Source organism: Equus quagga, chromosome 4, assembly GCF_021613505.1.
Source record: "Equus quagga isolate Etosha38 chromosome 4, UCLA_HA_Equagga_1.0, whole genome shotgun sequence".
NCBI classification, from domain to species: domain Eukaryota; kingdom Metazoa; phylum Chordata; class Mammalia; order Perissodactyla; family Equidae; genus Equus; species Equus quagga.
In genome coordinates this window covers 92043980-92069430 of record NC_060270.1, presented here as the reverse complement: position 1 = coordinate 92069430, position 25451 = coordinate 92043980, and the positions used below count along the sequence as shown (strand labels likewise).

The following is a 25451-nucleotide window of genomic DNA, read 5'->3' as shown; positions in this document are numbered from 1 at the left end:
CAAAATCTCACTTCTGGGAATTTTTTCCACATATAGCCTGCATACATGCACAATAATATATTGCCATGATAGTTATTGCAGCACTGTTAGTAATAACAAATGATCAGAAACAACCCAAGTGTCCCTCAAAAAGAGTATATGCATGTGTGTGTGTGTATGTGTGTGTGTGTGTATGTGTGTGTGTATACATATATATATATATATATATAGCCAGCCCTGGTGGTCTAGAGGTTAAGATTTGGCGCTCTCACAACCACAACCCAGGTTCACTTCCATTCAGCGAACCACATCACCCATCTGTTGGTCATTATGCTGCGGTGGTTGCACGTTGCTGTGATGCTGAAAGTTATGCCATCAGGATTTCAAATACCAGCAGGGTCACATGGTGCACAGGTTTCAGCAGAGCTTCCAGACTAAGACATATCAGGAAGGATCTGGCCACCCACTTCCAAAACAATTGGCCATGAAAACTCTGTGAATAGCAGCAGAGTATTGTCTGATATTGTGCCAGAGGTGAGAGGAAGGCACAAAAAAGACCAGGCAGGGTTCCACTCTGCTGTACACAGGGTAACAAGGAGTCAGAATTGACTGGATGGCACTGATAACAAAAGCACAAATATATACATATACACAATGGAATAGGATGCAGCCATTTAAAAAAATGAGGATGATCCCTATATCCTGCTGTGAAAAAAGTTCTGGGAGATATATATATATATCTCTATATATAGATGAATGGAGATAGAAATAGAGATATGACTATCTAATGTCATTTTTTACATTAGAGAATGGAATAAAAACATGATACATATTTACTTATATATGCTTAAATACACTCAGTAACAATACATAGGGAACTAATAGAAGTGATGGCCTGTAGGTGGATGGGCAGAAGTAAAAAATATAGTATAAGGGAACAGGTGGAAGGAGACTTCTCAGAATATACCTCATTTCAGTCTTTTGATTTTTGATCCATATGAATGCAGAAGTTATTAAAAACTTAAAGAGCTCAATTGGCTCTGTAGTTTATGATTAAGCATCTACTACATAGTTAAAGCTCTATAGTTCTCTCCAATGGACCAGGGGCCTGAAAATCCAAAGAGCAGATGATACAAAATAGCATTTTTGTTTGGCTTTGAAATGTATCATTTGATTGCAGGGATGAGATTACCAAACAATTTCACCATCCTAATTACATTTTGCTAATTCCTTTGGTAAAGTCTCCTGAGAGTTTAGTAAGAACACAGTCACAGCTGTCTGCAACAAGAGCAGATTATGAATGTAAGGAAGATAAACAGCCAGGAGCACTGGCTTCTTCCAGAACAGAAGCGTTAGATCCATTCAAGATATGGGGATTGTTGACTCTGAGCTACCCATCTCTCTTACACTACAGGCCAAGTGGTTCTACTTTCTTCATCCCCAAGGTCCATTTCTATCTTGCCCCGACTCTAGACCCCAGATTGCATCTTTAGAAGGATTTATCTAAACTAGATGTAGAAGATAGTTACCCATTTTTAAGATTAAAAATGCACAATTGCCATGAAGAGTGTCTGACCCACACAAAATAACAAAATTATTACATTAACATGATAGATAATTTGAACAAATTAAAAAAACTCAGTTTTTATACACTCATAAGCCCACATTGCTTTAGTGCATCTAAATGAACAATTTCTGTTAGGCTCTTTGAAATATGAGAAATCGTTCATCTCCCATGCCTGCATTTGAGGTTCTGGGATCCCAGATTTCAGTCTTTGGAGTAGACAAGAGGAGGTGGCCTGGGAAGCCTCTCTCTTAGCCCCTAGCATGAAGGCTTCATGGGTAAGAGGGGGCTATAACCCATTCCCATAGGAAAGGATGCAATGGTGCCTTGTGTACATAGAGTAAGGGGAAATTCCTGCTAGCTAAGTGACAAGCTAAATATTTTGCCATAGCTGGGCTATTTCTTAGCATTTCCGTTTCCTTCCATATGGAATCCAGTGTTAAAAGTTAGTGCTAACATTGCACAAGTTACTTAACCTCCCTGTGCCTCAGTTTCCTCATTATAAAAAGCAGATAATAAAAAAATAATGACCTCTAGTGAGTGAGTTCACATGTCTCAAGCTTAGAATAATGACTGGAAGATAATACAAACTCAATAAATTCTAGCTACCCACAGGTAACGTCTTAGAGGTATGTTTAAAACTCTCTTCGGAGCCAGCCTTCCAGGGCTACCTCTTGAGAAGTTACAGAATACATCCTCTGTCACCATCTTCCTTAGACTAATTAGCTATAGTACAAATGGAAATTATTCACTTCATAATTTCGACTTTACTAGTGTTGAATGATTTACATAAATCCTGGAGTTAGGCAGTCCCAGAACTGCATTCCTTTCTTTGGCAAATTTGTATGTCTTCCTCCAAAGGCAGTCTTTGTTCACCACCTCTTGTCTGGGAAATGACTTCAGGCTGGGGTTAGGCAGAGAATGTCAATCCCTTTCCCCACCCTCTACGCAAGGGCTTGGAACCCGGGGGAGCAGAGGAAGGCAGTGCACACAGACTAGGGCAGAACCAACCAGCCCTGCCTTGATAAGAGACCCTGGGTGGGGCCTATTTACAAATGGGAGAGCAGTAATGCAGTTAGACTCCAGGATCTGGCACCTCTGAGCCTCTATTTCCATCACAAGGGGGTATTAAATTGTCATGATCTGGAAACAAATGGGAGAAAAGAGTATTTATAATCAGTAGTTTAAATGTGTGCTTGTCTCTCTCCTACAGTCTCTTCTTAACATTATCCAAACAGGAGAGGAAAATGAACCAGGAATGCTGCATCCAGGCAGAGACCATCTAGAACTTTATAAAAATGTTCCCCCAAATCACGTGATCTTAGGAAAGCAAACAGAATCAAACTGTGTCCGTGATGGGAAATGAGAGGACATTTTCTTGGCTAATTATTTGAAAAATATACCTTTGCCTCACTCAAAATTTTCACCCAGTATTTCTTTCCTTATACTTTCCTCATTTAAAATGTACATTTTAATTAATTTCATAAGATAATCCAATTTACACACTCTAGATGGACTTAACACAGTTGTTCAGTTATTCAATCAGTACTGATGGACCACCTACTATGTGCCAGGAATTGTTGTGTCCACTGTTACAGCTTCAACCCCTAAAACAAAGTTCCTGCACAGAGATCTGACTTTCCAATGATTTGTTAACGGTTTCCTCCATGCACCCTCACACAGAATAACCTCCTTCTTAAGCTAACATTTATTGAGAGCCTGTAGGTGTCAGACACCTAACACCATTAATTCATTTAATTCTCACAACACCCCTGTGAGGTGGGCGCTAATATTATCCCCACTTTACAGGTGAGGAATTTCGGGTTTTAAAGAGAGGAATTTGAACTTTAAGTTTAAATTAACTTACCCAAGGCTACAAAGCTAGTAAATCATGGATAAAATTTAAATTCAGGTCCAATTCCAAGCTCCTCCATCCTAATCCCTATACTATACTGCCTCCCAAACTTCTTAAATGGCAAGCCAGGATGGATATATTTGGTTTATAATAGTCTCTTCTACCTTTTCTTTGGTTTGCTGTGATTCTCATCTTCTGTACAATGCCTTCTGAGCATCTAGAAAATGATCACTTGAAAACAACTGTATCAAGTCATGGGACCATGACAGAGCAGCCTAAGAAATGACAGCCATTTGTACATAAATATTTAAATACATGCACTGCACTCCATTTAGTGCATTATTCAAATTCTGGGCTTATACAAAAAGGTTTCCAGAACTTACCAGCTGCTTCCTTTTGTGATCTCAATGGTTCTCACCCAAACAAGACTCAAAGGACCCATTTTCCAAATCAGCTTCCTTCTATTTACACCTGGTCATTGATGTCATTTGCCTTCATTTCTGCCAACCCCACACTGACTAGGCAGGAGAATCCATTTGAATTCTCTCTCCCTAATTGCTTCCTTTCTTTCTCTCCAAACCTTGCATTTTTTTTCCCCCTAAAATCTCCTAAGCTGAAACCATAGTTCAGTGAAGTGACTGTGATTAAGCAAATCATGAACCGGCTCTGGGCGTCACTGTAATTGCTCTCATCAGGGGCACTTCCCGGCTCTGCTGGTAGGAGGCCTGGCCAGCCTAGAATACCTGCTCCCTGTCCGTGGGTGGAGTGTCAGCGGATGGCAATCAGGCTGCTGTTTTCCCAGGTTAATGTGAGCTTGTTCAAATTTGGGGCTTCAGAGCCTAATTATTCTCCTCCATTTCTTTAATCAGTTCACTGAGAAAACCTTGCCTTTAATCCCTGGATGCCCCAGAAGCCCATGCAACTGTTCAGGCTGTGGTGCTAGATTCTCCAATGGGAAGAAGAAATGTGAGCAAAGGGAGGTACCCGTCTCCCCTCTCACCATATTCAAGCTCCCTGAGGGCAGGAGGAGTCTTTTATCTCCAGCAATGGGTTTGGCACAGAGCGGGGCCCCAATGTTGGCTGAATATTGTGGAATGAAGAAAGGAGGTATGAAAGTAAAATCACGTTTTCTTTTAAGGAACACTTTATGGGACAATGGATTTAATAAGAAGAACAAACACTAGCATAGGGGATGTGCATACTGCATGCTAAAATGAGAAGGCAGGAAAGACAGGGACTTGTGAGTGCTAAGTCACATGGCTAGTGCTCAGTACCTATCTTACAGCAAAGATTATCTGACTTCTCACCATTAACTCAAAACACTTAAAGGTTGCAAATCTGTATGAGAAAGAGATAGAGACTGAAGTACAGAAGTATCAAACTGACACGGAATCAGGAGCTTTCCTCAGGAATACAGCAGCAGCTGTAATAAGCAACATCCTAACAAGCCCGATTTGGTTATGAAATCCTTCAAGGAAAATTCCAGAACCTCAGGAATTTAACACTTTAATGAGACCTACCAGGTAGTTATATAAAAAAACAGAGCCACCCCTGCTTAGGCTTTTAGTTAACTTCCTATACCTTACGGCAGTGGCAGCTTATGAAGGAAAGTAGAGAGTGCAGGTTCCCTGGACCCCGCAGGAGGACAGCCCTAAGAAAACTGGGTGATGTTCTGCAGCTGCAGCATGGCCACCCATCACATCTGGCTTCCTTTTGCGTGGGTAATTCCGTTGAGCCTGGATTGGAAGTGTCATGTTTCGGCATCATCAATCCAAATTTATCTCTGGAGTTCTTCTTAGCTGAGAAAGTACTAATCAAATAAACTTTTAAAATTGAAAATGCATATACATAAATATATATACACATATCCCATATATTTGTGTGTATGTGTGTATATATATATATATATTCCTTGTCTAGTTCTTCAGTAAACATTCTTGAGTACCTACTGTGCACTGTATGAGGAACTAGAAATAAAAATTTAAGTAAGACATGGTCCATGCCCTAAACTGATCTGAATGTAGCAATGAAGGCAATCCAGGTACAAACGGCCAACATGTGGCAGCTGCTATAAGGACAGTGGATTATGAAGCATGACTAACTCTATTTCCTTTTCTAAAAATGAGGTAGCTTTTGTAGGTAGTGAAGCATATTATTAATGCTGAAACCATGCAGGGAAGCTCCCAGAAATAAGCAAATTCTGCGAAGAACACATCTGCAGATGTTTAGTTTGGCCAAGGAGAGGAACTGTCTCAAGAAAAAATTTTTTTCTTTAGACAAAAAAAGGAAGCATGCAGGCTGAGCCTTTGCTTAGACATCGCCGGAGGGAACAAATGGGTGCAGACAGGCACCTGGATCTGCACACTGACCAGGCATTGTGTGGGGGCTCAGTCTACACAACCTAAACCAGGACTTGGGTATCCTGGTACTTCGAGGATTTTCAGCACACTCCATAGCTCCCTTGTCCCCATTCTTGGCTCCAAAATGTCACTCTTCCAACACAGTTCAATTCTTCCAGAAGCATAAGCTACACTAGATATATCAAGCTTGGGAGGGGGGACATCAATTTTTACTGATCACCAGCTTCCCCATCACAAATTAAACCTCCAGTGCAGTAAGTGGTACCTAGCATACCCCTCCCCTCCCCATAGAGGTTACTGCAACACGTTCACCTTATTTTCCTGAAGGCATTCTAGTTATCTAAAAACAATGGTATATTTCCCTGTGATACAAAATGAAATAATCGTCCCATACATGAACAAGTATTTGCCACCCCTTTATGAAGCCCTAAGAGCATTCACTCTTACAATGGACATAACTTAATACAAGAACTTATTTTCAGGGCATATAATTGACTAGGAACAAGTTGAATGCAAAGTCATGTGGACTGGTAAAATACATAATCTCCTGAAGCCAGCAAAGGGCTGTTTTGCTGTTTTGGATTGAAGCAGTTGACTCAGTGAATCCCGACGTAAGTTATGATAGTCTGGGGGGCATCCTCACTGGAACTTTCTCCCTTTTGGTTGTGAGTACCTACAGAGTTTTAAAAAGGTTACACTGACTTGGGGACTGACTGCCAAACTCATTCCAACTGGGCTTAGAACGGAGTTCACCTTGAGTTAGTTTTCAAGAGAGTATCATACCCAAACAACTTATTTACCCAGCTTCTAAGGTCTTCCACATCCATTTCAAATCCTTAGAATTTCAATCTTGCTTTGGGAGGATATAGAATTTCAAGTATCCTTCTGATAATTAAAGGACTTCTACTGCCAGCATACCAAAAATAGTAGGTACTTGAATAGAATAGTAGTAGAATATCATAGATCAAAGTTCTATTAAACAAATCCATAAGAGGTACCTGCTGTGTGGTCAGCAGTTTGATAACCACTGTGGAGTTTTAAAATATAAGATTTTATAGATGAGGAAACTGTGACCCAAAGAGGTCAAGGGGCTTAGCCAAGGACACCTTGCAAATAAGTGGCAGAATTCCAGGACAGTAGTCCTAGTGTTGTCTCTCTGTTCTGTAATTTTGCTGTCACATCACGCAGCCTCCTTGCTAAGTACCACGAGAGGGAGAAGACAGAGCATGGAAGGACCTGAGGGTGAGCTGTCAGGGATATTGGTAGGTGACAAAAAGGATGGAGCGTCTTCATGGGGAAAAGATAGAGAGACGGACAAAGAGCATGACCATGGGGTTGGAGGCAGAAAATAGGGAGACTATGACTTACTGAAATGGGATGTGTATTAGTAGGAAGTGGGAATAGAGTTTGAAGGGAAAACTAAATAATCAAGGAAGTTTCAGAAAGTCAGAGTCATGAGTTGAGTTTTGGTTTTCAAACAATGAGACTACTTTTTGAAGGAGACTGACATACAGAGTTTAAGAAAGTTGACATGGTGTTTGTGTGGTAGAGAGGTTAAAGGGGTAGGAGGTGGGGGGCAAAGAGTATAGGTTTTGGAATTCAGGAGGGGGTGGCGAAGGGGCTGGCATTGTTCAAGGTGTTGAGATGGGTATGCTTTGCAGAATTCATCACCCACATTCATTTGCACATCGTTGTGCAACAGCAAAATACTCTAAAATGACAGTAAAAATACTCTGGTTACCAGGAATAGAGCATATAAAAGAGAATGAAAATTGGTATTTACAAATTTATGATGGATTATCATTTTAGGTTGGTCGACTTAAAACTTGTGAGATACGCTGTCTCCAGGCTTCAGGATTGACAAAGGTAAAATTACCTGGCCCTGGTTTAGTGGAACTTCCTGCTCTTAGCCACCCTGTCATCAGGTTGGACTGGAAGTAGCCCACAGGCCTGCTGGGGTTCCAACAGATGAAGGGGATCTGCGTGGGGTGGGGGTACTCTGGGTCCCTCATCCAGAATTAAATGAGAATGAGCCTAATTTTATAAAATTACTTTTATTAGGATATTTTTTAAAATTTCATTTCAGTAAAGGGTTCCATAGCTTAAAACATTTGAAGAGCACTGATCTAGTCCAGTGTCAGGCACAGACAAGCAGGACAGACAGGTGTAGGGCCTGGTCCAAGATCAGAGAGTGGGTGAGGCCACCTGAGGGGCATTTTCAACTGCTTTAATTTGGGAACTGACACAGATTTTGAACAGCAAAGGGAATAATCAACAAAATGAAAAGGCAGCCTATGGAATGGGAGAAAATGTTTGCAAATCAATATCTTATAAGGGGTTAATATCCAAAATATATAAAGAACTCATATAACTCAATAGCAAAAAAACAATCTGATTAAAAATGAGCAAAGGACCTGAATAGACATTTTTCCAAAGAAGACATACAAATGGCCAACAGGTACATGAAAAGGTATACAGCATCACTAATCATCAGGGAAATGCAAATCAAAACCACAATGAGATATCATCTGTTAGGATATTATCAAAAAGACAGGAGATGACAAATGTTGGCAAGGATGTGGAGAAAAGGGAACCCTTGTGCACTGTTGGTGGGAATGTAAACTGGTGCAGCCACTATGAAATACGGTACAGCAGTTCCTCAAAAAATTAACAGTAGAATTCCCATATGATCCAGCAATCTTACTTCTGGGTATATAATTGAAAGAAATGAAATCAGTATCTCCAAGAGACAGCTGCTCTCCCACGTTCACTGCAGCATTATTCACAATAGCCAAGATATAGGAACAACCTAAATGTCAACAGATGAATGAATGAAAAAAAGTGTGATATATATTTTCTTGGTATATGTGTGTAGAATATTATCAGCCATAAAAAAGAAAGAAATCCTGCCACTGGCGACAACAGACACGGACCTTGAGGGCATTATGCTAAGTGAAATAAGCCAGACAGACAAAGGCAAATACAGGATGATCTCACTTAGATGTGGAACCTGAAAAAGTCGAAATCATAGAACAGAGAGGGGAATGGTGGTTGCCAGGGGCTGGGGAGTGAGGCAAATGGGGATATGCTGGTCAAAGGGTATAAACTTTCAGTTCTAAGTTCTGAGGATCTATGCACAGCATGGTGACTACAGGTAATAATACTGTATTGTACACTTGAAATTTGCTAAGAGAGCAGATTTTAAGCGTTCTTGCCATAGGAAAAATGTAGCTTTGCAAGGTGATGGATGTGTTAATTAACTTGATTGTGGTCATCATTTCACAATGTATACATATATCAACTCGTCGTGTTGTACATCGTAACACAATTTTATTCATCAATTTTATATACACTTTTATTTGTAACTTTTACCTCAGTAAAGCTGGGGTTGGGGGGAGTGAGATTTGGGCAACTAGGAAGTCAGAAAACAAAAATCATTTAATGTCCTCTGAAGCCTCTGGGCCAGGATTCCTTTCAGGGCCTTTACCGTGCCTGTGGCAGAGCCAGTGCCCCGAAGCCCTAGGAAGACCAACACGGGCGGTGGTACAAGGATCAGGACACAGCCCCTGCATACACCCAGCCAGGCTGGGCTCAGAGCAGTAGGCACAGTGCACACCCAGAGCTTGCTTCAGTGTTAGGCTTCCTGCCAACAAATAAAACTTAGGGTGCTTCCAATAAGAAAAGGGCCTGGTTAATACTTTTCTCCAACTCATTCATTTTTCAACACTTATTTGTTTCTTTTCCGCCTCACTTTAGACTCCTTTTAGAGACTAAGATAATTCCCCCCCATCCCCAAAAAAGAAAAACACCACCACCAACAAAAAAGCCACCTTGGGGCTGTCCCCATGGCCAAGTGGTTAAGTTTGCGGGCTCCGCTTTGGTGGCCCAGGTTTTCACCAGCTGGGATCCTGGGTGCGGACACGACACCACTCACAAGGCCATAGCAAGGCAGCGTCCCATATAGCAGAGCCAGAAAGATCTAGAACTAGAATATACAACTATGTACTGGGGGGCTCTGGGGAGAAGAAGAAGGAGAAGAAGAAGAAGAAGAAAAGATTGGCAACAGATGTTAGCTCAGGTGCCAATCTTAAAAAAGAAAAAAAAACCTACCTTAAGAAAAGGGATGTGTGCACCCTGGGGGATATAAAAAAGTGCTGCAGGTTTGGAATTCTCACTGTTACCAAAGAATTATGACCCCAGAAGCGGAGAATCATTAAATTGGCTGGTTTCACTTGTACAACAGCACATAACATTGTACTTGCTACTGCATGGCCCACTGAATTAGGAAGTTTAGGGGAAAAAAGCGCAGCAGAGCCCCTATTAAATCTGTCTTTTTGTATTCCATTCATAAAAAAGTATTCCCCTCCCTCTTCACCCAGGGCCTACCGTCACCCTAACCGTATTTATCGAGACAGACAGTGTCTTTGCTGAAGCGAAAGCGTTTCTCTTCTCTGACAGCAAACACTGACTACATCTTCCCAGAGAAAAGAAAACCAGAACCCACCTTCTTGCCAGTTACAAAGGGACAGACTCTCCAATTCTGGTCTTTCCTTTCCTTTCTCATTGTCAAGAAAAATAAACAAAAGCGATAAAATTTTGTAGAAAATTTCGACTGAAGCTATAGCTGTTTCCATTTTAACTTAGGTTGAAAATTTCCTACCAGTTTTGTGAATTATCTAATCTAAATAAAAGAACTCCTAAACTAACTATGCTGCCGAGGATAAATTTAGGAAAACCGGGCTGAATACAGATGATATACAGACCAACAGAGCAAGACAAGCTTTCCCCTGGCAGGAAAGCACATGACCATTGCAGGACTGAGAATGCTGAGGGGTTGTGACTTTGCTTGCAATGACATTAGTGGCAAGAGTCATTTCCAAAAGACACTGTACGTTATGAATTCACAGCAACTCTCTGTGCTGATTAACTCCTCAACATCCAGAATGCTCAGTTTAAAAAATAATAAATCAAAATGACCTTTCAGGCACTTCCCAACACGGCAAACAGAAATATATCCCAGTTAGAAATCCGGGGGAAAAATTATGTTTGTGGCACATGTGCTGATCTGAGCAATAGAACCCGTTTTTTTAATCACCCAGTCAGGAATATAAAATCTCCTTAAAATAAGTTACGCAGCTCTCTGTGCTTCATAAGCAAGTCAACATGGATGCTCCAGATTTTACCATAGTTATCGTCTCTGTCAGCTAGCTGCTGAGAGTTATGGAGATGGGTGGACTCGGTTTGAGACATGAAACATCTTGTGTTGCCTTTGAAAGTCATCTGCATAATTGCAGAGCTTTCTAATCCCCATCGAAGACCCATAATTATGCCAGGAGAAATTGAGGGTCTCTTATCCCCGGTCTGATAACTTGATGCACAAACTTCCCTTTTGATTCTTCCTAAACCATGTCACTTAAGCATCGCTGGGAAAGGAAAGCAGGCCTCCCAGCATGCACTTCTCTCTCTTTCCTGCCACTAGTCAGTGACTCTAAAATCACTGGGCATAGCTGGAACTTTCTTTCCTAACTCCCAAACTTGGAAATTTACAAATTGGCTAATGAAGAAACGATTAATCTCCCAATCATTGGAGCAGCCAGACAAGAATGAAAATGGATAGATGTACACTTTTAGTCTTGAGCTGGATAAGAAAAATAATTTCCATCCCACCAAGCTCCACAGGGCTGCCTTTCATCCCATCGGGAAGGCAGAAAGCATGCTTTGTGCAGACTGGCCCGGCCTCTGACGGATTTATTGACAAGACCTACTGGCTGAAGCAAGCACAGGGATACACCCTTGTTGAGAGAGAGGACTATATACCACCGACAGGTTTCCAGGACCTCATAAAACAGTCGTTTGCCTTAGAACATCATGTCTACAATGCATTAGTATCCGGAAGAAAGCATTAAAGACATTTCTCAAGTTTAAAGGAAAACAAAATTTCAAAAGCAAGGTGAGTTAGCTGCCAGCGTCTGCCTGAAGTCACTGGAGATGCAGCTCTGAACTCAGACAGGCTCTGCTCTATGAACAGGGCATATCTCCTGCATAGCTTCCATCACTTTGGTTGTTTGTTGTGGGCTAAAAGGACAGGACCTACAGGCAGCACTGCTCACTCTCATTTGGGAGGGGGGGAGATGGTAAAATGATAGAAAACTGAGTTAATTTTGCACAGACTGCTAGACCGCAGTGGTGACAAGATGCTGTCTTTATTTTACATTTTCAATAGATGAAAAATAAATATTAAAGCTCTGACATTATCAGATGGCAATAACGGAAAGAACAAGGAACCATTGCCTATGTGTTGCATTCTATCTAAAAAGGCTGTGCTAATTGCTGCTCAGCCCGAGTATTGAAATCTCCAGCCTCCAGTGGAGCACTTGTTATTCTCAAGCTTAGGGCATCCTGGATTTAGCCAGTCAGGAAGACCTGGTCCGGATCCCAAACTTAGGCTCTGCTCGTCACTGGTAGGAACCATTTAACCTCAGCAAGTTGCTTAACTTGCTCGTCTCAGTTTCCTCATCTATAAATCAGCACAATAAAATTTCCATTTCATGGCTGTGGTGAGAAGTAAATGATAAGAAACAGTGAGAATTAAGTGAACTAACAATAATATGTTTCACAATGCCTGGCCTACAGTAAATGCTCTAATAAATGTTAGTGTCCTTCCAGTCTCTTTTTTACTTTCAATTGTGGCAAAGAAACTCTTGGGGGAAGGAGACAGTGCCAGGCCGTGTAAGAAGTTGACACTGTGTGAGCCTTCTTGTTGAGCAGTAAATTTAGCTGAATCACTATCAGTTCTGTCAGCAGGCTCTGCGTGCTGTCTGCTGAAGTTGCTCATTGCAGGGAAGGTGTCATGAAGGGCCCAATAGGCGTGAGATTTGTTGATGGAGCATTAGCCATTTGTTCCAACCCCTTGCAGATCCCACAGCACAGCATCCCGCTCTTGACTCCCAAAATGCCCGCCCTCTAAGCCAAAAAGCAATGCATGAGTTGTCTCATTGCCCTTGGTCACTTACATCCATTTTCTGTACAAAACCCAACACTACTGGCTCCCAAAGCACAAGGTGAAAGGACTAAGAGGCAGGAGGAAATGGTCAGTTGGAAGAATAGCTAAGGTACCCCCAATTACAATAAACATCTCTCTTTCCTGCCAGGACGCTAAAAGCAGGATCCCAGCCAGCTTTTCAAGTTACTATCTTAGTCAGTTGGCCACACATTTGATGGAAACAGAAGTCCAACAATGGAAAAAGAAAAGCTTTTCCCCACCAAATGAGGAGTGCTTGGAAATGCATTTGAAGAAAACTGCCATAGTCGTGTTCCAAGTTTACTCTCTCCATGCAGTGCTGATGGAATTTACCCAGTTCACGTGCTTGGGAGCCGTTTCTCTAACTACTGACGCTGCCAATTCCACCTGCAATCTAAAATACCAGGCTGTTCATTTCATTCCTCATCTCTCCACATGTAATAACTGAAACACCATTTTTCATGCTCTAGAAAATGCAAACGCAGCTGAATTGATCAGCTTCAAATCTTCCCAAATGATTCAACTAAGGATGAAAGCAGATGAGACATTTCAAAGTAAAGATAGTTGGATGTGTTAGGGCCTGGGGATAGAGAGTGTGTGTTTGGGGGACGGTCTCTTTTTAGTAGAATTGTTATTGGTTTAAAGTATAGGTGCTACCCTAACTTTAAAGTCCATCAGATATGCATCCCAGATGGCTGCGTATGACATCCTTTAGATCAAATACCACTGTCTTAGAATCTGTCTGTAGAATCTGTGGGGTAACTAGGATGTAGGTGCCTACAAACAGGACCTGTCAACGGCCTGTAGTCACCTGATTAGCCTGCATGGCCCAACAAAGCCAAAAATCAGACACAGTTTGGAAGTCTACCAGTCAAATAGTTAAGGTAAGGGTGAGAAAGTCAGTAGTTAACATGACCAAGTGCAAGCCACAGGTCTGGGAGTCAGGAGGTCATGGGGGCAGGCAGAACTGCCTGGGTCATCCAGGGTCTGGAATCCAGGCACAGGCCACTTATCAACAGAGGCTTTATTCCCTTCTGTGAATGCCCTTCCATCCTTTCTAAAACTAATCATCAACTCCTTGCCCTGCAAGGCCCAGCTCAAATTCTACTTGTCCTGGATCTCACCACCAGGCAGCTGTCTGCTCTCTTGGACACACATTTACTGGGTGTTATTTATTATACGGTAGAAAGTAATATAAACACACACCCAACTATATGTGTATATTATCAACAAAGTATAATAATTATATATCTCTTTCCTTCTCTAGACTATAAACTTTTTTGAAGACAGGAACCATATGCCATATATTGAGTACTGTATTAGACACAGAAGATTCACAAATAAACGTCTCTTTGAATTTTAATGAATGAAGGAGAAGATTAGTAAGCAGTTGCTTTGCGAGCAAGTAGAAAAGAAACAGGTGATTAGTAAGGTCGAGGACAGGTAAACGAAGGTAGAGTATAGGCAAACAAATCTCCCTTCCTTTGTGACATGGTTACCAGGCTACTAAATCAATGGAATTCCACACACAACCTGGATTTTGGCAAGGCAATACATAAAATTTTTTATCACTGTGGAAATGATGGCAAATTATGAGGTAGCAAATAATGTTTTTCAACAGATGAGCTTTAACCCTAAATGTTCTAGCAGTATACCGTAGAACTTTGTCTTTATTGGAGCTGTTTAATATTTTTATCAACTACTTAAACAAAGATAAGATTTCCTATCAAACCTACTGAAGGCACAAAGCCAGGAAAGACAGCTATTATGTTTCATAACACAATCAGGATCTGAAAAAAGAGCTGATAGATGACAGCATCAAGCTGAAACCAACACGATGTTAAATAAAAAGTTATGCATTTTGGTTCAAGTTATCAACAGCATAGGCACAGAATAACCAAGACCTTGGTAGACAGAAATTAGTTTATGTGAATTTTCTAGTAATTAAAAACACCCTGTCATATACAGGAATAGTGCTGCTGCTTAAAGAAGCTAATGCACAGCAGAGCCTCATCTTCAGATTACAACATCTGGACCAAGCAAATTCCTCTCCACGAGTCTGACCACCTTTGGAATACAACGTCCACTTCTAATTAGAAGGCTACAGATACCCCGGGTGGAGAGGAGTCTAAAACCTCTGCCTTAATTAGAATATTTGAGAGACCTCCACTTGCTTGCCCAGAGAAATGAAAACTTCAGTGCAACGAAGGGGAAATTGAGAGTTAAATTTCAACTGGTAACTTTTCAAATAGTTGGAGAAGAGAAAGTTACTTCAGAAGATGACTTCACAAAAGCTTCAGGGAGATCGATTTGGGGTCAAGTTTTGAAATGCTCAACAAGGGAATGGGCTGCCTGAAAGCAAGGAGCTTCCCACCAATGGAATAATTCCAGTAGAGGAGGAACGAGCAACCGCCAACAGAGATGCTGTCAAATGGATTTCTGCACGGGGAGATCAGGATCCCTGAAGGAAAGGACCTGAAGTCCCTTTCAATTCTGTGGTCTTCAGTGGAGAGGAGAGACCAGAGGGACTGGAGATCGACATCTCAAATCACTTGAAACAATCGCATGCTGGGTCAACTCAGACTTGAAATCACCTATCTGAGAAAAGCTTTGCCCTCACAAATCCACACATGTGGTAAAGTAGCTTTTATGGCTCATGATGACTGGTCTGAGTATCCTGCTGTTGACACCTTAATGTAAAGACGCATATGGAAAATGAGTGAGAAATGAGCAAAAGGGGAAAAAGAGAAAAAAAGAGCCTGCAAGCTGCAAAGCATGGAGCTTGGGGTGAAGACATACAATTCAGAATGGAGAGGGGTAATCACAATGCTGTGGGTTCTCATAGAGATTAGTGGTTTTTATTGTAAATCCTGGGAAAGAAACCACAGAGCAAATTTCAGTCGTAGAGTATTTTCCTCTTAAACCAGCACAACCACTTCTCCTTCAGCACCAATAGCTCCAATGTTCTTATAGTTCCAAATAGTGGAGAATAGCACTGAAAAAATATTTGTCTCTTATTCAAAACCTTTCCCTCTGATCATGTGTTACTGAAAACATCTGGCCTTTCTTGAGTTCTCCTTTCCCTATCCTCCTGCACTCCCACCCCCAACCACAGCAACAACAGGCTGGGGATTTGGACTAAAAAAAATTGAACTAAAAAAAGCTCTCATGTAAAGAATGAGAAAAACAGAATTCCTATCCTTGGGTTATAAAAACTGAAAGGTAAGGGGAATTTTATAGACCCAGAAAGTGATGAACTGAAGAGAAAGACATCAAGTCTACCCAAAAGGTGATAAAATATTTTATTTGTTTTTTGGTTGTGAAAAAGAAAATAAATCATTAAAATGACTGTCGGAATGCCTCAAGGATAAGGGCATCGCATAGGACTTGGCTATAAATGTTGTAGAGAGTAATAAAAGAGTTGGTTGTGTTTCCTTAGCATTTGTCTGGGCTGAGTCCTCCTATTTCAACACAGGAATCATGGGCAATGGTGAAGTCAATGTGCCACAGGGCATGCATCATTGCCTTTCCATGCAGGCCGTGACCAAGAATCCCAGAGCAGCTGCCCCCGCCTATACCCACGTTTCCTTCTAACACTGACCCTGTAGGACACGCCTTCCAACTGCCAGGGCTTCAGGATCACAATTTATTTTCACAGTTACTAATTATTTCATACATACCTGCTTAGAAAACAAGTATTTTTTTAGTCATTATTTTTCTTAGTCCTAGGAATTCAAGATGAAGAAGGCAAGGTTCCTGCCCCAAGGAACTCAGTCTACCGGCTAAAGGGCCTTGGATTAATTCTGATGTTGTTCAATGATGTATTTCAAGTGCCTGAAGATAGAGAAAGGTGACAGAGTAGGTGTTATAGAAGCAACTGTTGATTTTATTTAAACCCAGGAAGGATTAGTTAAGAATCTGTAAAAGAGGTCGGATTTTCAACTAACCCACAAACTTACATTTTGTCTTGAATATTTTTTTTTTCCACATGTCAAGCTCTTCCATGAACATGTGATTGCTCAACTAAGTCTCAATAGATAGCTCCACTCAAAACTAAGTTTCTCTAGATCTGCAATGAAGATAAATATTAAGAATTTGGAAACAAACTGAATTTTGGAATGAACTGAAACCAAACACATGCGCCAATCAATATGGATCTCTACAACTACTCATACATCCAAATTTGATCTAGGATAATTCAATTTCTTATTTGTCATGCAAATTATATACAATAGGACTTAAGAATAGTACTGAGAACAGTGACATTATAGGGGATGGTAGCATTTGCCAAATGGAAATGACTCTAGCTACCTTTCAGTAGTCCTCATCTATGATGGCACAGGTCTTCTTAAGTGTCAAGGCTCTCTCAGCACCATCACAAGGACAGGGCCTTATGGGGCTTTACTAAGATCCCCACCGAATACTCAGTGATCAACCAGCAGCACTACTCAGAAGAGATAGGCAAGAAGTTCCCCCACCACCATTCATTTTCATATCTTTGCCCTATAGATCAACAACAGGCCAGCTGGAATGTCTGGTCACTCATGTAATCATTCTACATTGACCTTTAAGGTGGCCACTTTTGACTATACTGGACAATATAATTTCTCAAACAGACACATAGCTGAAAACCCGGACCTACAAAGTATCTTACCAGAATGAACCATGGCTCCACGTCCGGGGCACATTTATATCATTCATATGACTAAACCGGAAGCTTGGCCCTAGAGTCCACTGCCTGGAGATTCTTATTCAATTGAAACTGGATGACTCAGGGGGAACGGTAATGATGGGGTGAGTAATCGTTCTCTTGAAGTCCCTAGTTGGGAGAAAGGCAGTTGTTCATTACCTGACAGGACAGGTTTCTCAGGCTGGCCGAGAACAGAACAAATAAATCAATGTCACTTCCTCCCTAACATCTTAAAACTCTATATTTAAAGTCAGCATTTCAGCTCACAATTCAAGGAAAGCTATCCACAGAACTACCTGTTTGGCCTCTGGTGAGAACAGGGATCAACGAGATAGGGGAGAAATGGCAGAGAGGACATTTGTAACCTCAGCAGAGAGAAATCCTACAGGAACACCACCCGGCTCTCTGCTCTTGGTCACTGCCTCGGTGAGTCTAGGAATGCTTTCTATCAAACTAACACTAGGTCTTATTCTAACAGGGTAAACACACATGCTGACAAGTGAAAGTAAAGCCTCTAATATGGCAGTTCATCTTAAAGACTTGAAAATTGAAAACATTTTCCTTTCAGAGTCTTAACCAATCTCAGGAGCAAATCCATGAATGCATTAGGGATTTTCATTTCCCAGTTAATCTGAATCTCCCCACTTTTTGCCATATTGCATTACTCTAATTTACCCTTTTCAGAGAGATATGCTAAAATTCTGTCCACTTGCAACTAGTAGACAAGTAAGTCCTGGAGAGCTAATGCACAGCATAGTGAATACAAACAACAATATTGTGTTATAATCATCAAACTCACTAAGAGACTAGATCTTGATTATTCCCACCACAAAAAAGAAGTGACAACTCTGTGATATGACTGAGGTGTTAACTACCACTACAGCAGCAACCCTATTACAACACAAATGTATCAAATCAACACACTGTACACCTTCATTTTACGCCATGCTTTATGTTAATATAGTTCAATAAAAAATTTTTTTAAATACTGCTTAATTACAAAGGAAGTGCTACTAAAAAATATAGAAAATAAACTGATTTAATAGATGGCAAGTAACCATCTACATTACTGCCTTGTATTAGAGTCTGCTGGATAATACCTAAATAGGTTTGCACCATGTGTGATTTTAGCAACAATCTGATTGGATATACTGCTAAGATTTGAAAGAAAACCTAACTAAAAAGGCTTGACCACACGCCTGATCAAAGCATAGCTAAAGTTTAAACACACAAGAGAAGCCAGGGCCCTATGATCAGAGTGTGTGCTGCAGCTGACATTATCCTCCAAACACATTTATTCACCGTCCTTCTGGTGGTGCCACACTGGCTGGTTAACACAGATCTGCCACCTCTGAGTAAGCACCCTTGCCCTGATCATCCTAACATGGATCCACATTTGGAGAACGGGGGGGGAAACACAGCTAATAACAGGACTCCATGTTCACAGGTTAAGAGTGGAAAGTGACTGTGGTGAGAACAGGAGAATCGTGCATGGGCTTGTCATGTTTACACACAGAAGTTGTTTTCATCTCTATTCCAGAAAGACTTCCTGAAGATGAAATTTCAAGAGCTGCGTAAGGTTAAATTTGAAATGCTGTGCTTTGGTTGGATTGCTGATAACAACCTTTCAAGAAAGAGCCACTGGATTATAAAAGGATTATAAGAAAGTTGCTAAAGTGCCTGTTACTGTGGACTAGAAGTTGATGGCTGCACGTGCAGATGTGTGAATATGCATTCTAACCATCTTCTCCCGCTCAGCCTTCCTTGCCAAGAGCCAGCCTAGAGCAAAGTTCTTTTTTTTGTTTTTAATTCCCTTCCTGCGTTTGTTGTTATGCAACCATCTTTACTGCTAGAGAGAAGAAAAAAAAAACAGGAGGGGCATACCCAAACTTTCAGGTATTGTCTTCCTACAACTCGGGTCATAAAACCAACAAGAAATGGGAACAATGAAACCCAACAAACCTAGGGCAAGTCAAAACTGCAGCAAATCCAAGAAAATACCACGTCTGAACCATCCTCTGGGGACAAGGTGACTAAACCTCGTCTTCAGGAGGCACGAAGGGACTTTTGTGTGCACTCGAGGACCTTGTGGTAAACCAGTGTTCTAAGCGCACTAACTCATCCTGCTCGCCACTGTCCCAGGAGGCCGAGCTGCCTCTCACCTACCTCCCCCAACACACACACCCTTCTCCTGGGCACCGCCAGTCCCCTCAAACAGGCGATGTGAGCCAAAGCCAAAGGCAAACTAACATTAATCAGTGGAGCCTACTGAGAAACAAAGGCGCAGGCTTTGGTAGTGCTGGTTGATCAAACAGAAGGGAGCTAAAGGAGTACTGGTCTGTTGGCCCGATCCATCAGAGGAAGCAATTCCGTTTATAGTGAGGAAAGAACAGCCCCAAAGGCCTTGGAAACGAAAGAAGCTTCCTGCCTGTGTTCTGTTCTCTCATTTGTCCTAAAGGCAGGCTGAGCTATTCAGCTGCAACCACGAGGAAAGCACTGTTTGGAGAGTCTCTGCTGTAGAGACCTGCCCATCAGGTTTTCATCTCTGTGCAGGGGGGGATAAACTGTCCCAGCTGGTTTGAATAAGAATCAAACGATGCAAGCATCCACAAAGGAAAAAGTGCTTAATGCCAGACAGGATTATAAACTCTTCAAGATGAGCTGAAGGAAAAGATTATAAAGGTGACAGGGTTTCCACTGGTATGCCGAAAGCAGCCCTAGGCTTTCTTGCTTACAATCAAGAAATCTGGCCCTCAGGGAGTTTCCTGGTGAGGGAAGGGAGAGACGATGGAAGGGGAGGGGCAGCCAGCAACACAGGTCTCCCTAGTCCCTATCCCACCTTCTGCCTTCTCTGGTGGGGCTGTGCATGTCCTGATTGCCTACCTTCCAGCTCAGATTCTGGCCGGAGTCTAGGGTGAACACACACATATGCAGAAGTTGTGGCAAACACTCCCAGCAGCCAGAACAGTCGGTGACGCTAACCTGAGTCAACACAGGAGGACGAGGACATCAGAAGCAGGAGGCTTTTTGTGGGGTCAAGAGATAACAAGATTTGATGGAGAGAAGATGCTAGATGGATAGAATAACTGCCTTTAGGTCTTGGACTGGTGGTCTCTTCCCCATCTTAGTGCTAAATGGAAAGTCCTAGCTCCTAAACGTGCTCCACACCCTCAAACTGAGGAAGGGGTTGCAGGCCCATTAATAAGATATGGGTGCCATGGGCCGAGTCATCCACAGCTGCGAGGGTGACCTTATAAATGTCAGCAAAACTTGTCACATTCTTAGATAAACTCCCTGGTACTACCTGGAGTTTGGACTGAATTTAGTTCCACAAATATTGTATAAAATAGAGACTGTCAACCCACCTTTTGCCTGGGGTAGTCCTCAAACAAAAAGCTAAATAAACACAGCATTCCTGTTTTGGAGCTGAGCCTTTCTGAATACCTGAAGCCAAGAACAAGAGGCTACCCAAAAGGCCAGGGAGGGCTTTATGAAATATTCTCATTCTGCAAATGCTTCCCCAGCAAACAAGCAGTGACACCATGACCTTGACCACCACCATCCCCAGACATCCCCTCCACATACACACCCAGGAGAATTACTCTCTTTTCCCTGGGATTATGAATGTCTTTATTATCTCCAATTACGGTCTCCTACGATGTGACTGGACCCATGTTGGGGCACACAGGTGTACCCAGAAAGGCTTAGTGTCCCTCGCCAATCCTCCTGCTTCTAGAAAAACGACATGGTCTAACATAGAACTCTGCTAAAAGTCAGGTAGATTTAGTTTCCATTAACTTGACAGGCATTTGGGGTTAATGCATGGAATGTGGAGCCAGTCTGCCTGGGTGGACCCAGTTCTGCCACTCAGTAGCTTTATGACATTGGGGGAAATTACTCAATCTCTCTGTACCTCAGTTTTCTCACCTATAAAATGGGGATAAAAATAGTACTTATAAGATTTTGTAATGACCAAATGCATTATGACATGTAAAGGACTTAAAACAGTGCTTGGCATATAGTAGGAACAACATTAATATTTGCTATTATTATTACTATCTTTATTATTATACTCTTGGGTATGTTACAGAAGACCTCTGTTTTCTAGACTTATCTCAGATGGGCTGACAACACCATCCCTACTCCAGGATGGTTTAAGGCAAAATAAAATAATTTTAAATAAACTAATTTCAAAGTGCTTTCATATCAAAGTTAAGAGCTGATAAATTTTAAATGGCTATGAATTCTTTGCAGCTATTCCATTAAGAGGTGGAGTCTATTTTCAACTCCCTCCCCTATGGGCTGGCCCTACAACCTTCTTTGACAATAGAACATGCAACTTCCACTCCTGTCTTCTTGCTGGTCAGTTCTGTCATGTGAAGGAGCCTTAGCTAGTGGAAACCACATGACAGAGATGAGCCATCCCAGCTGAGGTCCTCTAGATCAAGGACTTCCCAGGCACCACCTGAGTATGCTGGCATGAGTGACCCCAGGTGAGACTAACAGAGCCCAGCCCAAATGGCTGACCCACAGAATCAGAAGCCAATGAAATGGTTGTTGTTTTAAGCCACTAAGTTTGGGGTGGTTTATTATTATGCACTAGATAACTGATACAGAGCCCTAAACAAATGAGGCTTTATTATCAATAGCATTTCAAACACAAACACACACAAGAAACCAGGCCACTTGACTATTTGCCAGCAGATTTACCAACCACCACATGGTGCTTCCAAGCTCTCATCCCACCCACCTACAGCCAGTGAGGCCTCCACAGTCAGCAAATTAACTTGGGAAAAGCTAAGAACAATTAATGATCAAATCTGGGGAGATGGAGTCAAGCTTTCTGCATCAAGATAGGTGCCAAATTAGGTCTGTGCAGAGGGGGTAGTGGGACCACATGATTTTGTTCCTTTTGTCTGTGAGAGAATGTAGGGCAGGAAATGACAAGATTTGGCTTCCTTGGAAGTAGCTTTATACCATGAAGTAGTTAGATACCTTCAAGGCGTGAGCAACCAATTCAAGGTCAGCGTCACCAGGGGAGAATCAGGGGGAGCTCCTCAGAACCAACCACGTAATATGCATGGTCCAGACACGTGGTTCCAAGAATGCAGGAAGCCCCGAACACCTTCATTTTTTCTGCTGGTCGCAGCAAAAGAACGATTACATTCTAAGCTTTGATTTTGCTGTGACCTAAGCAAAACCCTGTCTCACTCCACAATACGGGGGGGGGGGGGGGGGGGGGGAATCTCAAGTTCCGTAGATAAGCATTTTCTCATCTGTAACATGTAGGAAAACCTGATAATCAATTTTGTAGGAAAATCACTCTGAAATATGTTATAGGAGACTTCTGAAGCTAAAGTCCCTGTTACAAACAAAGCCACCACATCTAAATGAAACAATCTTACCCATTAATTTGATAAGTTGGATCAGCCACAGTGCTAAAGGTTCTTAGGTGGAGGCCAGGAGCATTTGTCTGTGCATATATTTGTTTGTTCATCTCATTTCTTGAGCACATACTTTATACTATCTGTTCTGTGAGTGTGTGAACATGGGGAGAAGGTTGGTGGGGGACACAGAAGTGGGGATGGCAAGAATTACGTCAAGTAACTAAGCCATTTCATCTTCCAAGAGCTTACAGGTCTGGTCATCTCAAAAATCAAAATTACCTGCTTGAAGCAGCTCAGAGTAACCCAGCTGAGTCCTATCAAATTATGCATTGATTGGCGCTAATCAAGTTCTAAATCAGGAGAGTTCAGAAAACTTCTGATTTCATGGAGTTTCAGAGCTGACTAGATGTACGTGATCCACAGATGAAGGTGGTAAAATGAAGTAATTTACCCAAGGACTTGCAGCTAATTTCCATGCAGAGTCAAATCTGGGTCTCCTGGGCTCCAGGCCAGCAGGACTCCTGCCGCACTCCATAGAGACCCCTTGCAAGATACAAGATGTTCACAATGTGAGGGGGCACGGACACCCCACAATTTCAACCCAGCTGTCAGCAGACAGAAATTGGCTTTCCAATGTGATGACAGAAGCTCTCCACCTGTCACATGGCAGCAACTGAAGGATACAACTTCTTGTGGAATAGACTTAAAGGTCCTCTAATCATATACACTTAATAGAGTGCTCAGTAGCCATTAAAATAGGCTGATGAGAGCAAAGCCACAAGAAAATGCTATGTCAAATTTAAAATTCAAAACTTAGACTTATAGTAACTATGTGAACCAACTATACACAAGGGGAAAAGCAACAGCAAAACAGAAGAAAGTGTTCATGACCATCGAGTTGGCATCTTTTAAAACTGGGTGATTTTTAGTCTTCATTATTTCTGCTGTTCTCCATGGGCCAAACATTCTTTAAAAATCATGAACCACTTATATATGTTTGAATGTTTTGGCTACCTCAATACAGGAGAGAAGAATGTCAATGGTAGGTGGTGGGCAAAGGGCATGTGGGCAGAGGCAAGTGTGAAAGTCAACCGGTGCGCCAGCCATAAATACCTGCATGTGGGTCGAAGCTGCAGCCCGGGTCTGTGCTGTTCAGTTCATCCCTGTTCTGCCACTTTTTGGCTTGGCTGTCTACCTTTCGACAACTTACTTAATCTCTTTAAACCTCAGTTTCCTCGACTATAAAAGGCTGATATTAACAGGACCTTCTTCAAGGGAATGCTGTGCAGATTGAGAGAGAATAATGCAAATAAAATGCTTAGTCTGGTGCCTGGTAGAAAGTAAGAGCCAATAAATGTTAGCTGTCATGGTGGTGGTAATAGACATGGTTAATATTAGAGGTATTATTTTTATTACCATTGTTATCATTATTATTATGGTTACCATTATGATGATGATGATGTTCCTAACACTGTGTTGAATACCATAACTAAAAAGGCATTAAGTTTCCTTGCTTTGGAAGATAACCCAATGATCTCCATACAGCTCAGTGTTGGACCGTCACTTCTCTGATCTCTATATTTTTTGGTTTATTAACAGCAGACTCTGGTCTTTTTTTTCTTTTTTGAAGATTGGCACCTGAGCTAACATCTGTTGCCAATCTTTTTTTTTTCTTTCTTACTCTCTCCAAAGTCCCCCAGTACATAGTTGTATATTCTAGTTGTAGCTCCTTCTGGTTGTGCTACGTGGGGCACTGCCTCAGCATGGCTTGATGAGCAGTGCCAGGTCCTTGCTCAGGATCTGAACAAGCGAAACGCTGGGCCAGTGAAATGGAGCACATGAACTTAACCACTTGGTCACGGGGCGGGCCCCCAACAGCAGACTCTTAAGCAGAGGAACAGCTCCCACACCACCCAACATGCCCTAAGGGAAACAGTGATGATAATATACAGATTTCTACTTGTTTTCTTGGGCCTAATTAGGGAAGTACAATGTCATCCTTTTAAAAAGGCAAAGAGTAAAGCATCTTAGTAGATATTCGACTGAATTCCCCTTTGTACTTGAAACATACCATTATCATTAACAAACACGGGTGCTAATGATTCTATCTGCTTTTTAGACAAGAAACAGGAAGGTAAACATGGCCCTGGCCCCATCAGCTCACAATCTCAGAAGACTTCCCTTGGAGGTCTTCTCCCTCTCGCCCCATCAGAGGCAAGGTGGGAGGTCTGTTTGGAGGCAGAAGGCCTCTGGGCTGGGAGCTGATGGCCCACGATGGCCCACGCCAGGGAGGAGATTACTCAGCAGACCAGGCTCACGTCCCTGAAGCCTGAAAAAGACATTCCTTGGCCTTGGGAGCCTCACCTCAGAAAACTAGACGTTAGAGTCAGTTTTTCACTGGGAAAATGGAGACAGGTACAACAATTGAGCCAGGTCAGCCCATGTATTAAGCACCACACTAAAACCAAAAGGGCAAAGTGAATGAAGTAAAAAGCCACCATCAGTAAATACACAACTTTAAATGTGCCTACATGGATGCTGTTGCCTCTTCTCTACTGGGTACGACTCTCATTTTAGATCAGGAAATATTTTCTA

The 25451-nt window shown here is 41.9% G+C and overlaps 1 protein-coding gene across 9 annotated transcripts in view; it reads right to left on the bottom strand.

The window, feature by feature from the left end:
• Positions 1 to 25451, bottom strand: part of LYPD6B (LY6/PLAUR domain containing 6B) — a 141892-nt gene that overhangs the window by 25322 nt on the left and 91119 nt on the right. For 2 of the 9 annotated variants that reach the window (XM_046659454.1, XM_046659452.1), the window contains 2 exons: positions 17434 to 17598; positions 16460 to 16613 (listed from right to left, as the gene is read on the bottom strand). The exons of 5 other annotated variants lie outside the window; for them this stretch is intronic. The gene's annotated coding sequence lies outside the window, so the exon portion shown is untranslated. The remainder of the gene's footprint in view (positions 1 to 16459; positions 16614 to 17433; positions 17599 to 25451) is intronic. 2 more of the 9 variants (XM_046659456.1, XM_046659455.1) reach the window with 1 other exon arrangement.